We start from the raw sequence: 23,410 nt of genomic DNA, 5'->3' as shown, positions 1-23,410 counted from the left end.
TTTTTTTTTCTTTATGGAATGAGAAATGACATCAGTTTACATGTCATCTGAGAAGAAAGGAATTTCTTTTGTTGAAAGGCATCCACATCTCCCTGTCTTTGCGAGGCTTTGTTACTGAAACAGACTTTATTATTGTTAATTGTTTGGCCATTTATGGGATTGGTAGCTAAATAAATTTTTGTCTCACCAACAAGTCTGTGCATTTACACATATTTTATTGACCTAGTAATTTTACCAGTGTTATACGTGTTATACACTCATGACGATCTTAAGGAAATGCTGACACTTAAAACCCCATTACTTTCAACTCGGTAGGAAAATACCATAAGAAGAAAACCTTTAACCCATATGTATAAAACCTAAAAGTATTTCAACCTACCCCACAACGCCACCTTGGCCTGCAAACCTTTTCCTTCTCATGTGTTTTTCTATAATGATAAACATATTCCAGTTAACTTCCAAGCAGCATTCAAAGAATAATCCGTGGCTGCCCTATTTCTAGCTCCTTTACCCATTTGATATCGGGTTGTCACTTCTAATGTTTTAATCACTCTCAAATATATCCCCATGGCCACTGCCTCTGTGCAGTCCCTAGACATCTTTCACCTGAATTAATCTCTCAACCCATCTCTCCACTTTCAATCTTCCTGTCTATAATCCACTTTCCATCACTTTGAGGCTCCTCTGGCCTTGTAGATAAAGTCCAAAAGCCTACAGTGTGGTACCCAAAGCCCTCATGATGTGGGGAAGCTTTTCTCCCTCTAACCATTTCACCAAGTTCTCCCATTCACATTCCATATGCCAATCATAGAAAAATGGTTGTGGTTCTCAAAAGCACCATGCTCTCTCTCACCTGTAAGCCTTCATATCTTTGCTCTCCTCTGCCAAAAAAACACTTCTTTCCAACTTCCCCACCCATGACTGAAACCTTTACCCATTGGACTCCTGCTTGTCTCTTACAATTCCATTCTGGAAGTACTTCCAAATGGAAGCCTTCTCTGACATGCCTCTGCCCTACACTTGGTTAAGCACCTTCTGTATGCTCTCTGGGTACTAAGTGTTTGACACGTGTTTGTAGAATGAATCCTTTACCCTAATAAGCATTTCCAATTCCATGAAACCTCTGAAGTGACCATGATTATTTGCTTGCCATCCCATCGACATGGTTTGTATATGCCCATCTCCACACCTTTCCCCACTATCCACCACTTGGGATGTTTTCCTTCTTCTTCAGAGAAGATCTCTCTGAACATTTATTTCAATCCTAGGCAATGTTTCTGACCTCTGAATTCATGGCACATTTTGCATATGTTTCTCAATTAGCATTTATTTATACACAGTGCCAGTGACATCACTTATATTTTAGCTTTTGAGTTTTTCAACTTTTTTTTATGGATATACATCTAGTTCTCCTGTCAATTACACTTTAAGCAAGTGAAAAACAGGGAGAAAAGAGACAGCCAAAGCATAAGAGACTTAAAAACTGAGAACAAACTGAGGGTTGATGGGGGGTGGGAGGAAGGGGAGGGTAGGTGATGGGCATTGAAGAGGGCATCTTTTGGGATGAGCACTGGGTGCTGTATGGAAACCAATTTGACAATACATTTCATATATTAAAAAATAATAATAAAAAAATAAATAAAAAATAAAAAATACATTATGGAAAAAAAACGGAGAAAAATACCACTTTGTGCTTGTGTTCTTTCTCCTTCAAATTCACATAGTTCAGCATCACTGTGTACATAACAGATAATCAATACATATCATTTAACATTTGTTATATGATTAGGACAAAATTAATAAAGACTACATTGTGTGATAAAAATATGTTTCATTTTCAAAAAAATAAATTATTTCAAATGAGATCATAAACAAAAAGAGAAATTCATGACCGTCAGCATGATTTACTGTAGGCTGGCATGTAAAGCCTTGTGAAGCAGCTATAATGGAAACTCCAATTATTGTGCCAACAGTGTGAATGCACTCAGCTGCAGGACAAGCCAGATGTCAATCAAAAGTGGAATAAAAACAAGATGTACACTCTCCAAACGAATTTGTATGTATATTTAATCAAAGAACTCACAGTCCATATGGAGTAGTAAAAGCAAAAAAGAAAATTAAAGGAAACATAAAAAATAACAAAACACTAAATGTCAGAAGTAAATTAAACATATCGTTAACACAATAACTGTAAGTGGGTTAAACTCCCCTAATATCTATTCACACTCATCATAAACAACATTCAATTATATGCCTTCTAGAAAACATACATACCAAACAAAGTGACTCTGAAAGACTGCTCATCCCACAAATATTCTTTGGTAGGGTATTGACTATATACCAACACCACACTAAATCACATAAAGATTAAATGTTAAAAGACAGACAGGGATATACAAGGCAAATGCAAACAAAAAGGAAGCAAGGGTCACGATATTAACATTAAGGAGGTATCATTAAAGGCAAGAAGCATTATGTAAAACAAATTGTTTTATCTGTGTGTCTCTTAATGAATACAATCTATCAGAATACTCATTGGAAGTGGTAAATATATGTATCTATCTTATAGAGCTGTACTAAGTAAAAAAAATTCATTTAAAACACCCACCTCAATACCTGCCACATGATACGTGCTCAAAACTTTTTTTTTTTTTTTTTTTTTTTTTTTAGTATTTGTAATAGTAGTACTAACAAGTTATGCTAGTCATTGATATTCAGGCTGTAGATAATATAACATCAAAGTAAATAAAGGAAAATACTGGAAATATAAGGAGAAATTTATAGAATCATAATAAAAACAGAACGAGCAGGGGCACCTGGGTGGTTCAGTTGGTTAAGCGTCCTACTTCAGCTCAGGTCATGATCTCACCGTTTGTGAGTTCAAGCCCGGCGTCAGGCTCTGTGCTGACAGCTCAGAGCCTGGAACCTGCTTCAGATTCTGTATCTCCCTCTCTCTCTGCCCCTCCCCTGCTCATGCTCTGTCACTCTCTGTCTCTCAAAAATAAATAAATGTTAAAAAAAAAAAGAGTGAGTAGGTTTTATCATACTTCTTTTTGTTCTTAAAGGAACAAGTGACAAAAACAAAAAAAGGTAATAGGATATAAATAATAACGACTGATAATATATGTTGGGATGAGTGTATGTGTGTATGTAGATGCATGCATTTTTGTATATTCTACAAACTCCATTATCTACAAAAAAATAATTGCTTTCTTTCCATTGGTCATAGAACATTTACTAAAATTAACCATTTATTAAATCAAAATACAAATCACGATTGCCAAAGCAAAAGATAGGCATTATTCTTTGATGTCTGCAAGAAAACTGGAAGTAAATTACAAAATGATAGCAAACAAACAAAAACTTGAGAAGTTATAATTATTCTTCCAAATAGCTCTAATATCAAAGGGAATATAAAAACCAAAATTATAAAATAATGGAATAATTAAAAATTATGATAGTGGAAACAGGGTATAGAAAAATTTGTGGGATGCAATCACAACTGTACTCAGAGGTAAACCAACATCTCTAAATGATTCAATTAATCAAAAATTAGTAATAAATAATAAGTGACGAATGTTTGTATCTAAAAAGGTAGAAATACAAATTTAGGAAAAGCTTAGGAAAATTAATATAGTTTGAAGCAGAAAATAATTTTAAAAGCAGGAAATGTAAACAATTTGAAAATGGGCTTAATGTCTTCTTTCCATAAGAATAAAAATAAAACCGGGGCATCCAGGTGGCTCAGCTGATTGAGCATCTGACTCTGGGTTTCAGCTCAGGTCATGATCTCCAAGTTTGTGTCATGATTTCAAGCGCTGCCTTGGGCTCTGTGCTGACGGTGCAGAATCTGTTTGGGATTCTATCTCCTCTCTCTCTGACCCTCACCTGCTCATGCTTGCTCTCTCTCTTTCAAAATAAATAAACTTAAAAAAAAAAGATTGGGGCGCCTGGGTGGCTCAGTCGGTTAAGCATCCAACTTTGGCTCAGGTCATGATCTCACGGTCTATGAGTTCAAGCCCCGCGTAGGGCTCTGTGCTGACAGCTCAGAGCCTGGAGACTGTTTCAGATTCTGTGTCTCCCTCTCTCTCTGCCCCTCCCCTGTTCATGCTTTGTCTCTCTCTGTCTCAAAAATAAATAAACGTTAAAAAAAAATTTAAAGAAAAAAAAAGATTAAAAATAAAACTATGATAAGAGTATGAAGAAAAACCACAGTATTCCTGAATAAAAATTAGGGTGAATATGAAAACACAGAAAAATAAAAGGTTAGAGTGGAAGAGAGCCAAAGCATAAGAGACTCTTAAACACTGAGAACAAACTGAGGGTTGTTGGGGGGTGGGGGGGGGGTGGGTGATGGGTATTGAGGAGGGCACCTTCTGGGATGAGCACTGGATGTTATATGGAAACCAATTTGACAATAAATTTCATATATTGGGAAAAAAAGAAAACACAGAAAAATAGATGGCTTTTTATATGTAAATATAAACATGTATATAAACTATACACACACACACACACACACAAATATATATATATGTTTGTATTTGGAGAGAAGGAGAGATCTATATCTCTTACAAAGCATACCATATACCTGGCCTAACAAGTTTGAAGATGTCAATAATCTATAGGTAAATTTCTCTTGGAAAACAATAATTAAAAATTACTGAATAAAATAATCATTAAAATTAATTTGTCCAGGAAAATGGGAAAAATTAAAGAAGCAAGGGAAAATAAGTGTCCCAAAATTCTTTTTTAAAAAGTCATTCCATTATTACACACAACTAATTTCAAGGAAAAAATTTCCACACAATAATAACAATATCATCATCATCACCATCTTTATCACCATTATCTTAGCAATAGACACATTTATTTAATGCTTACAACCAGCCAAGAGCTGTCATAGGGCTTTGCCTGTATAATCTCATTTAATCTCACAAAGCCTATCTATAATCGATGCTTGTGTTTACATTTTATAGGTAATGAAACTCATTCTTAGACAAGTTAAATAACTTTCCCAAGGTCATAAAACCTGCAGGTGAACAAGCCAGCGTTTAAACTGAGGTCTGTATATGTCCCCAAAGCCCATGGGCTCAATGACCATACTTCACTGCCTTGTGGATACAAACAGTTTCGAGAACACAGAAAAAGATAAACACGCTCCAGATTAATTTTGTGAACCTTCATAAACCTGACAGGAAAACGTGATGAAGCTGGCAAATAACACAAACAAGAAAAAGTATAGGCAAATAAGCAAATAATAAAAAAGGAAAAATACAATGATGGTGGTGAGGATGATTTTTATGAATTCTTAACTAAAAGAGTAACAAATCAAGGCCTACAACTTCAAAAAGGAAGAAAGAACCATAAACAAGAAGTGTCTGATATGATTTAATGTATTACAACACTAGATCAAGTAGATCCTATATACCTATACAGATGTTTAAGAAACATTTGTGAGGGGCACCTGGGTAACTCAGTCAGTTAAGCATCTGACTTCAGCTCAGGTAATGGTCTCACAGTCTGTGGGTTCAAGCCTTACATCAGGCTCTGTGCTGATGGCTCAGAGTCTGGACTGGAGCCTGCTTCAGATTCTGTATCTCCCTCTCTCTCTGCCCCTCCCCTGATTGTGCTGACTCTCTCTCTCAAACGCAAATAAACATAAAAAATTTTCAAAAAAAATAAAAATAAATAAAAGACATTTGTGAAATTCAGCATCTATTCCTCATTTTTGCTAATTCAAGGTGAATCAGAAATAGAAGAGTGTTTCTATAGTACGGTAAAGAAGTTCTATCTGAAACTAATAGTCAAATGTAATAAATAATAAAATATGACCTCTTTGATTCAGGGACAATACAGGAATACCATTACAGAATATTGCTGCTCAATACAAGGAGAATAGAAAAAAAAAAGAGGGAGATATATAAGTATTGGGGGAAAATTAACTGTTTTCAGACGCTCATGCTTTTTGCTTTGGAAAGTGAAGGAAGATTAAGTCCATCACCTTTGGGAATTCCATACTCCAGGTGGTAAATGGTAATAAGTGCTTTAAATGATTTGAATAGAGGTAGAGCATAATCTTTTGGTTATGAAGTTTAATTTTTTTAACATCAAAAACTTTCACAGACTTCTATGTGATAATTTTGTGTTTTTAGCATTTGCTGAATCGGAGAAAAGATTATGATTAAAACCTACTATGAGTTTAGTAATTTTTTAAAAGGCCATTGTAATTCATTCATTCACTATACCATGTGTGTGTGGGGGGGGGTGATTTTACACACCCTTTGCAATAACTCCATCTCCCTCCCACTCACAAGAGTTCGTGGCCCACGGGCAGGAACAACTGCTGGAGACATCTTCAGAAATCGGTAAACAAGAAATCTGAGTGGGAGAGTATCGCCTGAAGGAATAGCCTGCATGCTTCTCAGGCATGGCTTCGTGCCTCACTGTTTCACAAAAACTGTGAAAGGTACCTGATAAGTACATGAAGTTCAGTTCCTATATTTACATAGTAGATTAGAAGGACTCTGATTCACCCATGTAATTTCTAATTAGGAAAGATCAGATAGGGAAAACCAAGTTGTCAAATTTTAATAGAAAAAGATACATGCTACATATTATACAGGACAAATTAAAATCACAAGGCAAGAGAAGAGGGTGCAGAGACTTAAAGAGTCAGATATTTACTCTTTAAGAAAGGAGAATGCACAGTTCATAAACAAACTTCCAATGCCTCCCAATGTAGTCACATATGTACAAGCGTAAAGATTTACAAATAAAATAGCAAATAATGGCAATTAAATGGAAACCAACAACTTATTGAAAGATAATTCATCCATTAAAAGCTTTTCCATTCAAAATGGATTTCAGCCAGAAACTGGTTTTTCATTCCTCCCTGTAGTATGCATTCTTGGTAGCTACTTTCAGAACATTGCCAACACTATTACACATTTGCTTTATATAGCTTTCAAGTTGCTCTGCAGTTTCTCTCTGGCCAAAATCTTTACAAAAACTACTGGGGGAATAAGAAGCATAGACAGGTCGCCTCCCAGGCTTGGAATCCATTGCCTGAGCACTTTCTATCCAAATTTCTATTGCTCCCTTACAGTTAGAATGGAGAGTGATCTCAGCTAATTATTTTATCACTGAGTTCAGCAGACTATAGAAGGATGAATCAGTGATCTGCATTCAACTTGTACCATTTGTCACCACTCACACTGAATTTTGGGTTTGTTTGTTTGTTTGTTTGTTTTGTTTTGTTGTTGTTGTTGTTGTTTAACCCAGGTAGACCTAGAAAGAAGTCAACAAATCCATCTCTGGCCCTTACTAACTGGAAAAAATTTACCTTGCCTTTCTGAACCTCAGTCTCCTGATCAGTAGAAAGAAAACACAGGATCACGTGGAATTATCACAGTAATGAGGTTAAAGTACCTGATTCACATCAGGCATTGCCTCAGGGAGTTTTCACACTTCTCTCTTGTTCTTCTGTACCCTATGTTCCCAGTTTTAGGCATTAGTCCATGTCCTCTAGCTCCAATGTGTCTAACTCTGGTTTTAAGGCTTTGAAATAAATCTTAATATTTGAGGCTGCCTTGGGAAAGCATATTATCAGCTCCTTCAAGACTCAAAACAACAGAAACTTCCCTTCCATTTTCTCTTCTTTACTGTGCCAACAGTTGGAACACGTGCCTTCAATTCAAAGCATATTAAGGAATATATTGCCAAGATGCTCTGTAATTGTTCTCAGACGCATGCCTTATTTCAAATAAATGGTAAGATTCTTAAACATAAAGAGAAATGGTTTCTACTCCTTTGCTCCTCAACAATGAAGTCCAGGTTACTTCTCCATACATAGTGGCACTCAGTAGATACTTGTTAGCCTACTCTCACTATTATGAAACAAACCAGGAAATTTTTCAAAAATAAAAAAATAAAGTAAAATAAAAATAAATAAATATGAATCTATGTCATTTATCAAACACATTTAAATGTCCTTTAAAGATAATACCATTACAATGAAACTTTAATTCATTGGTAAATTCAGATGGTTAAATAGTGGGCAGAAATTTCTACAAATAATATTTCTCTGAAAGCTGTGGAACATCTTAAAGATTTGATTCAAGTGTACTTGGCCACATCTAGGACCAGGTCTTATAGACCAGTTAGCTGTTATTCAAATATTCAGGGGCAGGTAATGGGTTTAATCTAGCAAATAACATACTTCTGCAAAAATCAGGCTTTGTGTTGTCTTTATCAACTAGAAAAGTAGAAATCATAAGATAATAGACTTGAAGACAGAAAGAAAATTAAGGAGATTAGGTGGTCCAGCCCTCCATCTTCAGGGAAGTACAGTGTTATAATCACCATTTTACTGATCAAACAATGAAGACCCAGAGTGTTTTGATCATTTTTCCAAGGTGAATGTTGAAGGGGGGCAGGGACAGAGGCAGAGTCAAAGTTCTGGTGGTGACAAGGCCTGAAGTTCCCTGGTCTTTGAGGCAGCCACTCCTTTTGCCACATCACGTATAAGTTTAATAAATACCTCAAACCTTTAGACTCGGGATTATCAAGATGGTTTAGGTAAATAGTACCACCTATAGTAGTCTTTTTTCCCTGTCCTGGCTCAGGACCAGTGATTTCCTGCCTGTGCCACCAAAGTCTCTATGTTCATCCCATGGATGAACTGCTCTCCCTGTGCAGTTTCTCTTTTGCAGATTCGGGTTCTGGGCCAACGTGACCCATCTTCTCTTTTCCTAATGTCCCACTATTGGTAACTTATTGAGGACAGTGACAGTGTCATATTCACAGAACCATTCCAGTGTCCATCATAATACCAGACACATAGTAGGTACTTCATAGTTTTCAATGAGTGATGAGTGCCTCAGTGGTGCTGAGTTGCTATGAAGGTAGTTTGACCACTGAACTTGGTAAAAGAACCACCTGCCATAATTCTCATCTTCTTTACCATCACAGTGTTTCCTAATTAGGCTCTTTTCAATTCCCTGGAAGTGCCATAACCTGCAACTGAAGTCTTGGACAGACTCACGCATCACACAGCAGAAGCATAAGGCTTGGCAATTTGACTGAGTTACCACTCCAATTCAATCAAAGCTGCCCTCAGCTGAGAACTTTAACTGTAGGCAGACCTAGACCATCATTCACTCATTCAGCCCTTTCTTTGGGCTCAACTCCTGCATATCTAAATGAAGATAGTATTTACTCCCACAGCTAGTGAGATCATGGCAACCTGATGAAGAAATATTCTCCCAAACAGAGCACTGTCCTCAATATCTTCCATGTGATTTCATGCTGCTGTGAAATCATTCACTTTTCCTAGTCTGCAGGTTCCCACACAAATACCTAGTTTAAGATCTAGTAGCATCAATAAAGGGAAGCATAAAGTATGCATTTTTCCCTAGGGGTGAAATTATCTTAAGTCACCATAAGCTACCATGCCCACATTGAGAATTTACATCTGATTTAGCTTTTCTTTTCTCATATGGTCTTAAGTTAGAATGCAAACACTAGGGGCACCTGGGTGGCTCAGTCAGTTGAACGTCTGACTTGGGCTCAGGTCATGATTTCACAGTTCCTGAGTTCATGCCCCGTGTCAGGCTCTGTGCTGACAGCTCAGAACCTGGAGCCTGCTTCTGATTCTGTGTCTCCCTCTCTCTCTACCCCTCCCCAACTTGTGCTCTGTCTCTCAAAAATGAATAAAGATTAAAAAAAAATTTTTTTTAAAAAGAATGCAAACACTAGCCTAGGACCTGGGGGTAATGTGAATATCAGGAGAGAACAGAGTAAGGAGAAGTTGAACTTTCCACCCTACTGCTGACCACTCTTCAACATTACCTTAAGCACACACTGAGATCGTCACTGGTCCGACCCAGATTTGGGAGCCAGTCTTAGTGAGGTGTCTCACCAACCGAGATCCTCATGGTACAGCCTTACCTACCTTGCCCTCCCTTCTCCAAGCCCAGGGAGAAACCGGATCCCAAAGGTCTGAGAAAGGGCTACAAGTGTCATCCTTAACGTACTGGGTAATACAAACAGTGGTGCTAACAGAGAAAATTACAGCTGCCAAAATTAGAGGCAGCTGCTGAAACTCAGCAGTGAGAAAGACTGGCAGCACTAATTCAGCAATCCCATCTGTGAGACAACATGATTCTGATGCTCGGTTGAGCAGAGGGAGGTCTGAGGTACATGGAGCAGGAAGGGCTCGCAGAGTGTCTGTGCACTCAAGTCCAGAGAGGGCTGGGACCACAGAGGACAGAGCTTAGTAACCAAAAGAACTAATCCAACCTCTGAAATCATAGCATTCACATGGTGGCCTATGGCTGCCAAATCCTCTCCACTCTGAGAAGATGGATATCTGTGAGATAGATATTTACTCTCAAAATTTTTCAAAGGTTTTAATATATCTCCCTCCCTGTTCAAATGCAACATGCACCATAAAAGTAAAAAAACAAGGGAGCATATTAAAAATCAATCAGTGAAACCTATATGGGTTCTCAAGTCAAACAGACCTGCATTCAAATTCCGAGTCTACCACCTGTTAACTATTTGACCTTGAACAAGTGATTCAACTTCACCGAGCCTCAATTCTCTTACCTGCAAAATAGCTATCTTTTGAGGAGGAAATGAGGCAAGATGCACAAAGCACCTGACACATGCTAAACACTAATACAGTGGCTATTGTTATGGTTTGCTGTTAGCATAGTGCTTGGCACACAGTAGGTGCTCAATAAATTCTAATGGAATCCTATCATCAGGATTCACACTAGCACAACTGAAAACTGGGACACAAGATAGTTGATTGGTGCATGGGGTCTGGAAAGTAGCCTCCATGAGAGAGGAGATAAGTCTAAGTTGATCATGAGAAATAATAAAGATAACCACTTCCCTGCAACACTCTCCCCTACTCCAGAGTTCTATCTCTTTCCAGGCAGAGATGGCATTGAAAAGGCTCTTGTCTTAATAAAGCAAAGAATTGTCAGCAATTGAAGCCCAAATTAAAAAGAATAAAGTGTAGGGTTGTCTCTATCAGACTGGACTCTAAACACAAAGAGGATTTCACTTCAGTCTTCACAATTGGAGAGGTCTTTTATTTCTCCTTGGATTCAAATCTTAATAAACGAAATACATTTCCCCACCCATTTCTCTCATCGCCACCCCCACCATCACAAAACAACTTTGTCTCCCCGTGACATCAGCACAACACACCTCATTGTGTGCCCTAACAAGCTTCCCCTCCTCCCACTTTCCCATACTGCTCAGTAAGAAGGAACAAGGAACAAGAGACGTGCTGGTCAAGGGTACATATGCAGAGGAAGATGGGCACATGCCTGGATACACATGTCAGCCAACCACTAATGAACAATGTTGATAGTTCAAACCATTAAAGCCCATTATACACACACACACACACACACACACACACACATACACATAAGCGTGCAGTCTTTGAGAGAACTTGTTACACATTAATGACTAAACTTATTTATCTTTCTTAAACTTCGCCCTTCTCTCCTCTTGTCCCTCAGGAAAGCTTTTATTTCCAAAGACAAATTTTCAAAGACAAAGACAAATGGTGGACATCTACTTTCCAAGAAAAATCAAGAGACATTAGAGTAAGCAGTTCCAACAATGAGAAAAACTATAGCAGCGCACGATATGACAACAAATTAATGATTTTCATAGCGTCTAGCAACCTTTGTCCTGAATGTATATAATTAAAATAAGAACCTGGTGTTACTTTGCCGTGTGGTCAAGGATAGTTTTATTGAGAGCAGATCACACAAACTGAGTGCTTTGTAAACTGCAGAAAGTGATGAAGGGGGCTGGGAGAAGCCAGAGGGAGAAGGTCTAGAAGCGCTGAGTCAGAGCTTAGCTATTTGGGGGATTCCACTCTTCTCCCTGGGGGTTAGTAGAGCAGAAAAGACAACCAGTTCTGACCCCTGATGATAAACAAGGGAAAGAACCCAAAACTCCACAGAATTCTGAAAGTTTAAAGAAGCCCTAAAAAGAACTACCTTAAAGAGCTGAAAAGTTCAAAATAAAGGCAATATTAATAGAAATGTGAGAGCAAGTAAAGCCATGACTTAGCCAACAGCCCTCCTGGGAACAGAGCCCACCTTCTCCAGCCACTCTCAATCCTCCTTTGCATTTCGTATGTCAAAGGAGGTAAACATTCCCTGTGCGTCCCCAACTGATAGTAGGGGCCGGGTCCTTAAGCTCATTTGGGGCTGGAAGGAAAACCAGATTTAAGATTATAAATTGGCTGATGAAAATCCACATGTGAGTTATGAGAAATTGAGTATGATCCCTGAGGTATCCTAAGAATCCTTAGTAATTGGAAAACACACCCTATAAGTCTGTATTTAAGGTGCAGTGGGAGCCAGGAAGTAGTGATGTGTGAAATACAGCTCCTGACCACAGGGAGATTATAATCTCATTAGAAAAAGAAGTCAGGTGAAATAGAGAGGATTAGAAGTAAGATGAAGATAGTTTGGCTCTGTGTCTCATTGATAAAAAGAAATCAATTAGAATGGCAGAAAGAAGAATGGTTTCTCTGCTGTCCTGGGAGTGGGTATTTCCAGCACCCTCGCCCCTGTTATTTTAGAGGATTCCTCATTGTGTATGATACGGATGGGATGGAGTGTCCCTCAGCCTCCTGCCCACATGGAGTGGGCACACAAATCTGGCTCATCCAGCCAGACACTCCCACCTGTTTCTGGATGTAGACATGGCAAAGCAACGACCTGGGCACAATTAGGCTCACCCACAGTGTCTATGGTAATGCTCTGCAATGGCTGTGACATCCTGGTCTTACTTCCTTTTGTCCACGACACTTTCCATCTTCCTGTTTCTGAGCCACTGGACTTGCCTCGTTTCCAGGCTGCTGGCTGGCTCTCCGGCCTCCTGCTCACTCTCTGATGCTCTGACTGTGGCTCCTTAAACTGGTTTCTGTTGCTTTGACCAAAAATACTGAGTCCTATGGCTATCCTATTTGTAGGAAATTCCCTTGTTTCTACTGTACTGTCACTAGCTTTTAAAAAAATAAGAACTATATGCTTATTCATCTTTCCTAGCCTTAGAGCTCTTGGCAGGGATAGCTCCTTTGGAAGACTATAATTAATTGAAAAAAAATCTAAAGGCATTGAATGATGAGTATTCTTTTGTGTGTGTTTGTTCTACCACTACACTAGGCAGGTAGTAGATGCTCAATTTGGTACTGTGGAAAGAACTCTGTTTGGAGTTAAGTTATATTCTACTTCTTCTTTGGAATTCCTCAGGCTGCTCAGACAAGTCACTTACCCTCCCTGAGCCTTTGTTTCCTCATTTGCAAACAGGGACAACAATTCTTAACTCATTGGACTCTTGTGAAAATTAAAGCAGACATTAAATTAGGACATGATAGCCTATGTACTATGTGTTATGATATATCATGATAGTACCATTCAGCAAATGGTACTGGAACAACAGGATATCTGCTTGTAAAAGAATGGAATTGACCCCTACTTCATACCATATGTAAAGATGGTCTCACAAGGGATCACAGAGCTAAATGTGAGGGCTAAAACTATAAAACTCTTAGAAGGAACAAGGAAATACCTCTTCATGACCTTGGGTTAAGTGATAGATTTTAGAGATGATGAAGAAAGCACAAGCAATGAAAGAAAGGAGCAGATAAATCAGACTTAAACAAAATGAAGAACTTTGTGGGTCAAAGGGCAACAACAACAAAAATGAAAAGCCACAGAATGGGAGAATACATTTGCAAATCATATATCTGACAAGAATATTCTGGGGTATCTGAGGAGAATGAGAGTGACTGCTAATAACATTTTCTGGGGTTATGAAAATGTTCTAAAACTATATGGTGGTGATGGTTGCACAATCTGTGTATATCCTAAAAACCACTAAACTCTATACTTTAAATGGTATACAAATGATATCTCAATAAAGTTCCTAAAAATTCAATGAGACAGCGCTACAATGTATACCTCTAACCGCTGCATACAAATATTCATGGAGCAAGGTCTCAAAATATTCTAGACTGTGTGGTTTTATTTATGATGATTGATTAGGCAGAAAGTGCTGGAGAGAATGACTAATGGAAGGTGCTTCAGGCTGGGTGAGTACAAGAATTCCTCCAAACCATTGGGATGAGACATTCTTGTGTAAGAATCCTCCAGATGTCTCACAGGGATTGTACACTGTATTCACACGTCTCACCTGTGTTTGAACCTGTCACCACTGTATCCAGTGCCCCCAGGGGTTCTGTCCTACTTGACCTTTGTCCCTTCAGTCAAAATGCACTTGAAATGCTGAGGAAGTGTTCCTTCTCCCCTCTTAGGAGGCGATTCTTAGGAGCTGGATTCTTTCTCGTGGCCTCACCTTTCAGCACTTTTTTCTTACTGCTGACTTAATGTAGAATGAATTTGCCACAGAAATTGAATCCTTGATATCCAAATTATTCATATAAAGTCAAGGGTTTGTTTGCTTTTCTGGTTTTTGTTGTTCATTGCTCTGTTTTTCATAAGGGCATAGCAAAAAGATTAGGAGAGTATACACCAGAATTAGAACAGTGAGCATCTCGATATACTTTGTGATATTTTCCAAAAATTCTATAAAGAATCATTATTAAAAACACACTGTACTGTGTCTCCCTCTCTCTCTGCCCCTCCCCCGTTCATGCTCTGTCTCTCTCTGTCCCAAAAATAAATAAACGTTGAAAAAAAAAAATTAAAAAAAAAAAAAGGGGGCGCCTGGGTGGCGCACTCGGTTAAGCGTCCGACTTCAGCCAGGTCACGATCTCGTGGTCCGTGAGTTCGAGCCCCGCATCGGGCTCTGGGCTGATGGCTCAGAGCCTGGAGCCTGTTTCCGATTCTGTGTCTCCCTCTCTCTCTGCCCCTCCCCCATTCATGCTCTGTCTCTCTCTGTCCCAAAAATAAATAAACGTTGAAAAAAAAAAATTTAAAAAAACACACTGTAAATAGAAAAATCATTGCATACTTCAAATGTTATAAATTAGCCCCAAGACGGTTTATGAAGAGAATTATCTCTAAAGTCAAAATACCCCCCCCCAAGATGTATTAGAATGTCCACTGGAGTAAATGTGTGTGTGTGCCTGTGTGTGTGTGTGTGTGTGTGTGTGTGTGAAAGAGAAGAGACAGAGACAGACAGTCAGATGTACGTACATTTTGCTTTTGATGGTTCCTGTGGAATTAGAAAGACACACGTCTTTGCCAATTTCAGGTCAAGGCAGTAAGCAAACGTTTGGTTCCAGTTTGCAGATTTAACATGGTGATTTGCACCATGGTTCATTTCATCTTGTGACCTTTCCTTGGCACCTTCCCATTGGATTCTTACAAGCAAAGGAAACCTGAGAGATTTGTATGACCAAGCCAGCACCCCTACATTTACAGTCTTGCAAAAAAAATTCTAGTCTAGACAATAATTAAAGTCAGAAATGAAACTTCATTAAAGCACATCTTTCCCAAGCCCCAAGGGCCAGTCCTCAGCACTCACATACAGCAGTTTACTATTTATGCAGACTGTTCTGGGGGTACACATGGAGGTACCCTCTCAGGCACGACCTTCTCTTCCCATCTCTTAGAAGGAATGTGAGAAAGAACTGGAGACAGGGATGGCTGGCTTACTTGGGTGTGGAGATGAAAATGGGATGTTTTCCTAAATATGTATGGCCAAATGTCAAGAATCACAGTAGCATAATTAACACATCAAGAAAACAGACACTGAATCTGATCAGTCAGGAGCCTTGTAAACCCTTAAGACAATGTTTCAGAAATCACAAAACTAGCAACATGAGGGGCTTTGATGGCCTTTAGATCTATTTTAATCAGCCTATAAATTATTATTTTAAAATTACAGTTAGCATTTAAAATGGGGATATTTTACCTAAAAATCAGATTTCTAGCTTTTCTAAAATAATTTTTAAAAAATATATACAGAGCCAGCTCTTTTTTGGCAACAATTGCTGGAGCTTAGTAATGGCTACATCCTTCGGGCATTCAGCAGGACACGCTCTCCAGTTCACCCACATCCTCATGAATCCCTGCCTCTGCCACACTAAGACCCAGTGACAGTTCCATTTATCATAATGCAGTTGATTCCGTTTTTCTCACTCCTGGCAGGCTTCCATTTTTTCTATCACCTGTATGGCCTTCGCAGCCTTGTGGGTTTGAGACCTCACCAACCTCCCTCCCACTCCGAAACCACTTCCCCTGGCCTATGCCTTACCAAAGTTATTCCTTTATCTAGAATTCTCCTTTCGAAACTTTATGTTCCCTGATACTTTGTTAGGAAACAGATCTTGGTTCAATCCTGGAATTACCTTAAAGGCACTGTAAGCTTCTGAGTGAAGAAGAGAATGATATGGTATAGGAAAACAACTGCATTGGAAGGCAGTAAACTCAGATTCAAGTCCCTGTAATAACTGGATTATCAGAAAAATGTGAGTTCAGATCCCAATTCCTGGAATTTCTAGTTTGAGATCCTAAACAATGTATTTAACCTCTCTGAAGCTCTTTCTTTATTTGTGAAATATAAACATTTACCCTACCTGACTCACAGGGTTGTTGTGAAAACCAAGAATATAGTCTAAGAAGGTGATAGGACTAAATCAATTTAAAATAATTGAGGGCATGGGAGGTGAGAGTAAATTATTAGGTTACTTTGAATGGTTTGGCAAAAAAAAAAAAAATACATCTTGCCAAACTTTCCAAATTCTCTCTCTCAAAAAGCAAATAGCGTAATATCATGATTCCTAACTGTTTTTTGTTTTTGTTTTTACCATTTATCTAGGTCTGTGGGTTGTTTACTAAATGTGTAGAATGTTTTAAGGGTCTAGATGACATTTCTCTTTAAGTCTCCAGAAGACCCAACTACCTAGAATTCTGCCTGCCACAGTTCTACAGTTCCCACTGGTAGAGAAGTTTCCACATACAAGCATTTTGTAATTGGCTCACAACATATGTCTGGTACATACAATATATAATTTTGTGTGTGTGTTAGTAGGCGTACCTATGGTACTCTGATCTGTGGCACCTAAAAAAGAGAAACGCTGCAGAAATTGATCACAAAACAAATAACTCTTTTAAATTGTTTAAATTTTCTCTGAGTATAAAATAATAGATATTTGGGGTGACTAGATGGTTCAGTTGGTTGAGTTTCCCACTCTTATTTTTAGCTTAGCTCAAGATCTCACAGTTCATATGATTGAGCCCCACGTCAGGTTTTGTGTGGAGAGTGTAGAGCCGGCTTGGGATTCTCTCCCTCCATCTCTCTCTACCTCTCTCTGACTCTCTCTCAAAATAAATAAATAAACTTTAAAATAAAATAATATATTTTTTACAAATAATTTGGTTATGGACATAATTTTTGTTGTAGGTATGTATCATAGATAACCACTGTTAACGTTTGTTGAATTTCTTCTCCAGTCTTTTTTCTATTTGACAATATTTCCATTATTTTTTATTTGACTATTTTTTAAAATCACTGTTTCAACTGGCTATTTAACATTTCATTTACGAACAGAACATTTTATTTCTTTGATTACAATGGTGAATGGTGAAGCTGCATTTTATTGACTATGATATTAATATACATGACTTAAAGACAATTTCAGCAATATGAATATATACAATAAAAAACAAAGAGTTGTCATCTCATCTTGGTGGCAATGCTTTCAAACTTTTGTTTGTATGCACATATACGCATATAAAGACATGCTTCTTAAAAATAAGTTCATAAGGAGAACTATCTATCATGCTACTAGAAGTCAAAAGAAAGCTGGAGTACCCATACTTATATCAGACAAACTACACTTTAAATTAAAGGCTGTAACAAGAGATGAAGAAGGACATTATATAATAATTACAGGGTCTATCCATCAGGAAGAGCTAACATTATAAATGTCTACTCACCGAATACGGGAGCCCCCAAATATATAAAACAATTAATCACAAACATAAGCAACCATATTGATAAATGTGGTAATTGCAGAGGACTTTAATACTCCACTTACAACAATGGATAGATCATCTAAACACAGGATCAATAAAGAAACAAAGGGCCCTGAATGATACATTGGATCAGATCGACTTGACAGATATATTTAGAACTCTGCACCCCAAAGCAACAGAATATACTTTCTTCTCAAGTGCACACAGGACATTCTCCAAGATATATCACATACTGGGTCACAAAACAGCCCTTCATAAGTATACAAGAATTGAGATCATACCATACATACTTTCAGACCACAATGCTATGAAACTTGAAATCAACCACAGGAAAACGTCTGGAAAGCCTTGAAAAGCATGGAGGTTAAAGAACACCCTACTAAAGAATGAGTGGGTCAACCAGGCAATTAGAGAAGAAATTAAAAAATATATGCAAACAAACAAAAATGAAAATACAACAATCCAAATGCTTTGGGATGCAGCGAAGGCAGTCCTGAGAGGAAAATACATTGCAATCCAGGCCTATCTCAAGAAACAAGAAAATCCCAAATACAGAATCTAACAGCACACCTAAAGGAAATAGAAGCAGAGCAGCAAAGACACCCCAAACCCAGCAGAAGAGAAATAATAAAGATCAGAGCAGAAATAAACAATATAGAATCTAAAAAAACTGTAGAGCAGATCAACGAAACCAAGTGTTGGTTTTATGAAAAAATAAACAAAATTGATAAACCTGTAGCCAGGCTTCTCGAAAAGAAAAGGGAGATGACCCAAATAGATAAAATCATGAATGAAAATGGAATTATTACAACCAATCCCTCAGAAACACAAGCAATTATCAGGGAATACTATGAAAAATTATATGCCAACAAACTGGACAATCTGGAAGAAATGGACAAATTCCTAAGCACCCACACACTTCCAAAACTCAAACAGGAAGAAATAGAAAACTTGAACACTCCCATAATCAGCGAGGAAACTGAATCAGTTATCAAAAATCTCCCAAAAAATAAGAGTCCAGGACCACATGTCTTCCCTGGGGAATTCTACCAGACACTTAAAGCAGAGATAATACCTATCCTTCTCAAGCTGTTCCAAAAAATAGAAAGGGAAGGAAAACTTCCAGACTCATTCAATGAAGCCAGCATTACTTTGACTCCCAAACCAGACAGAGACCCAGCAAAAAAAAGAGAACCACAGGCCAATATGGCCTGATGAATATGGATACAAATGCCAATTTGGCCTGATGAATGGACCTGATGAATCTGGATGCAAAAATTCTCAACAAGATACTAGCAAATCAAATTCAACAGCATATGAAAAGAATTATTCACAATGATCAAGTGGGATTCATTCCTGGGCTGCAGGGCTGGTTCAATATTCACAAATCAAACAATGTGATACATCACATTAATAAAAGAAAAGAACTATATGATCCTGTCAATCGACGCAGAAAAAGCATATGACAAAATTCAGCATCATTTCTTAATAAAATCCCCGAGAAATTCGGCATAGAAGGAACATACTTAAACATCATAAAAGCCATTTATGAAAAGTCCACAGCTAATATCATCCTCAATGGGGAAAAACTGAGAGCTTTCCCTGAGATCGGGAACACGACAGGGATATCCAATCTCACCACTGTTGTTTAACATAGTGTTGGAAGCGCTAGCATCAGCAATCAGTCAACAAAAGGAAATCAAAGGCATCAGAATTGGCCAAGATGTAGTTGAGCTTTCACTTTTTGCAGATGACATATTATACATGGAAAACACAATAGACTCCACCGAAAGTCTGCTAGAACTGATACATGAATTCAGCAAAATCGCAGGATACAAAATCAATGTACAGAAATCAGTTGCATTCTTATACACTAATAATGAAGCAACAGAAAGACAAATAACAAAACTGATCCCATTCACAATTGCACCAAGAAGCATAAAATACCTAGGAATAAACCTAACCAAAGATGTAAAAGATCTGTATGCTGAAACCTATAGAAAGCTTATGAAGGAAACTGAAGAAGGTAACATTGGAAAATGGAGAAATGGAAAAACATTCTGTGCTCATGGATTGGAAGAATAAATATTGTTAAAATGTCAATACTACCCAAAGCAATCTACACATTCAATGCAATCCCAATCAAAATTGCACCAGCATTCTTCTAGAACAAGCAATCCTAAGATTTGTATGGAACCACAAAAGACCCTGAATAGCCAAAGTAACATTGAAGAAGAAGACCAAAGCAGGAGGCATCACAACCCCAGGCTTTAGCCTCAACTACAAAGCTATAATCATCAAGACAGTATGGTATTGGCACAAAACAGACACATAGACCAATGGAATAGAATAGAGACTCCAGAATTGGACACACAAAAGTATGGCCAACTAATCTTTGGCAAAGCAGGAAAGAATAGCCAATGGAAAAAAGACAGTCTCTTTAACAAATGGTGCTGTGACAACTGGACAGCAACATGAAGAAGAATGAAACTCAACCACTTTCTTACACCATTCACAAAAATAAACTCAAATAAACTCAAAATGGATAAAGGACCTGAATGTGAGACAGGAAACCATCAAAACCGTAGAGGAGAAAGCAGGAAAAAAAAAAAAAAAACTCTTTGGCCTCAGCCGCAGCAATTTCTTACTTGACACATTTCCAAAGGCATGGGAATTAAAAGCAAAAATGAACTATTGGGACCTCATGAAGATAAAAGGCTTCTGCACTGCAAAGGAAACAATCAACAAAACTAAAAGGCAACCAATGGAATGGGAAAAGATATTTGCAAATGACACATCAGACAAAGAGCTAGTATCCAAAATCTATCAAGAACTCACCAAACTCCACACCCAAAAAAACAAATAATCCAGTGAAGAAATGGGCAGAAAACATAAATAGACACTTCTCTAAAGAAGACATCCAGATGGCCAACACGCACATGAAAAGATGCTCAATGTCGCTCCTCATTAGGGAAATACAAACCAAAACCACACTGAGATATCACCTCACACCAGTCAGAGTGGCTAAAATGAACCAATCAGGAGACTATAGATGCCGGCGAGGATGTGGAGAAAAGGGAGCCCTCTTGCACTGTTGCTGGGAATGCAAACTGGTGCAGCCACTCTGGGAAACAGTGTGGAGGTTCCTCAAAAAATTAAAAATAGATCTACCCTATGACCCAGCAATAGCGCTGCTAGGAATTTACCCAAGGGATAAAGGAGTGCTGATGCATAGGGGCACTTGTACCCCAATGTTTATAGCAGTACTTTCAACAATAGCCAAATTATGGAAAGAGCTTAAATGTCCATCAACTGATGAATGGATAAGGAAATTGTGGTTTATATACACAATGGAATACTACTTGGCAATGAGAAAGAATGAAATATGGCCTTTTGTAGCAACATGGATGGAACTAGAGCATGTTATGCTAAGTGAAATAAGTCATACAGAGAAAAACAGACACCATATGTTTTCACTCTTATTGGATCCTGAGCAACTTAACAGAAGACCATAGGGGAGGGGAAGGGAAAAAAAAAGTTAGAGAGGGAGGGAGGCAAACCATAAGAGACTCTTAAAAACTGAGAACAAACTGAGGGTTGATGGGGGGTGGGAGGGAGGGGAAAGTGGGTGATGGCCATTGAGGAGGACACCTGTTGGGATGAGCATTGGGTGTTGTATGGAAACCAATTTGACAATAAATTTCGTATTAAAAAAAGAAAACAATTTGACAATAAATTTATATTAAAAAAATAAATAAATATATAAAAAAGATAAGTTCATGATACACATTTATTTTTAGCCTACATTTTCAACTTCCTATATCATAAGATCATTCCTATCAACTAGATCTACATCAGTTTCTAATAGCTGTATGGTATTCCATCGCGTGATTGTACTACCGTGTATTTAACAATCACCTACCAATGGGTTTGAGATTATTCTCAGTTTTCACTAGCATGAGTGTGACTGTGATAAATATCCTTTATAGACTCATTGGTTATTTCATTAAGATACATTCTTAGAAGTGCATTGCTGAATCAAAAGTATGCTCTCTCCTATTCAAATTGCTTCCCTCCCAATTTGCCCCAATTACACTTCCACCAAGAGTAAATGATGTTGCCTGATTTCCACGTCTTCATCAATGGATGATGAAGTTTCATCTTTGCTAATAGTTAAAATAATATATCAAATTTTCATTTGTATCCTTTTATTCCTAATGAGATTGAACATCTGTTCAAATGCTTCTTAGACATTTACATTTCTTTTTGGTAAACTGCCTTTCAGTTTTGTTAACCATTTTCTATTGGTAGAGTAATCTTTTTCCTGTTGATTTATGAGAACTCTCCAAGTCCATGATTATTTGACCACTCTCCTACTGATAATTGTTTTCCATATGTTATCATTATAAATACTATAGTAATGAATATTTTTATAAGTAGATATTTGTACCCATCACATATTATTTCTATTGAACAGAACAAATTATAATGCAATAGAATAGATTAAAACACTCTAATACATGTTGCTAAAAGGCTTTCCGTAAAAGCCATACCAATTTACACTCCCACGATCAGAATATGAGAGAGCCTACCTAATAGCAATCCATTTCAAATTGAATCAAAGTATTACAACTATGCAGATAAAGACATAAAAGAGCATGGCATATAAATCACAGAGGCAGGTGATAGTCCTGCTGTACAATTTCTAGAAGCAGGATAGAAGAAGACCTGAACATTTGGTAGAACCTAAATGGAGAGGGACGTAATCATTATTTCCTTTGGAATTTGGCCTAAACCTAGCTCCTTCATAATTCACTGAAAATATGTAACTGTGGCTAACTGAAAGTAAGAAATCTGATTAACACATTCAACATCTTACCTTCTCGTATTCCACCGACTAACTCCAATCACTTATGGTGGAGATACCTGCCTCTCTTAGAAATGCTACAATGCCAGTGAATCCAAAGAAACAACACAGCCACTTCCTGGTGATGAGGTCAGAGTAGGGATTCCTGAAACCAGCCCTGGATGACAGGAAATAGTAATAGCTCCGCATTTTGCCAATTAAAGTACACAGAAGTGTTTTAGACAAAAGTTTTAAGCAAATGAAACATGAAAATTTTACTCATTTGGTAAATAAAATGCTTCGCAACACCAAACTCAGATCAATGCTTTTTCAATAATCAATACTGGCAGATTCTCAATTCTACATGCTCTTCCCAGTGAACAAATCCCATAGGCAGGGATAAATTACAGCATGTGGTGCATGGCAACAGCAGCAAGATTGCAAACAAGCTGGCAATGCCTCATGCAAAGAGCTGATAAGGAATGTCTAATTGATGGTTCTGAAGTACTTTCAAGGTATAAATCCAATAACATTAAATAGCAGCATCATCCAATTAAAGCAATTAAGAATTAAC

Source organism: Lynx rufus, unplaced genomic scaffold, assembly GCF_022079265.1.
Source record: "Lynx rufus isolate CCGP_SWC_20201006 ecotype Redwood Valley unplaced genomic scaffold, mLynRuf1.p SCAF_2, whole genome shotgun sequence".
Taxonomy (NCBI): domain Eukaryota; kingdom Metazoa; phylum Chordata; class Mammalia; order Carnivora; family Felidae; genus Lynx; species Lynx rufus.
Note: the sequence above shows the minus strand (reverse complement) of the source record.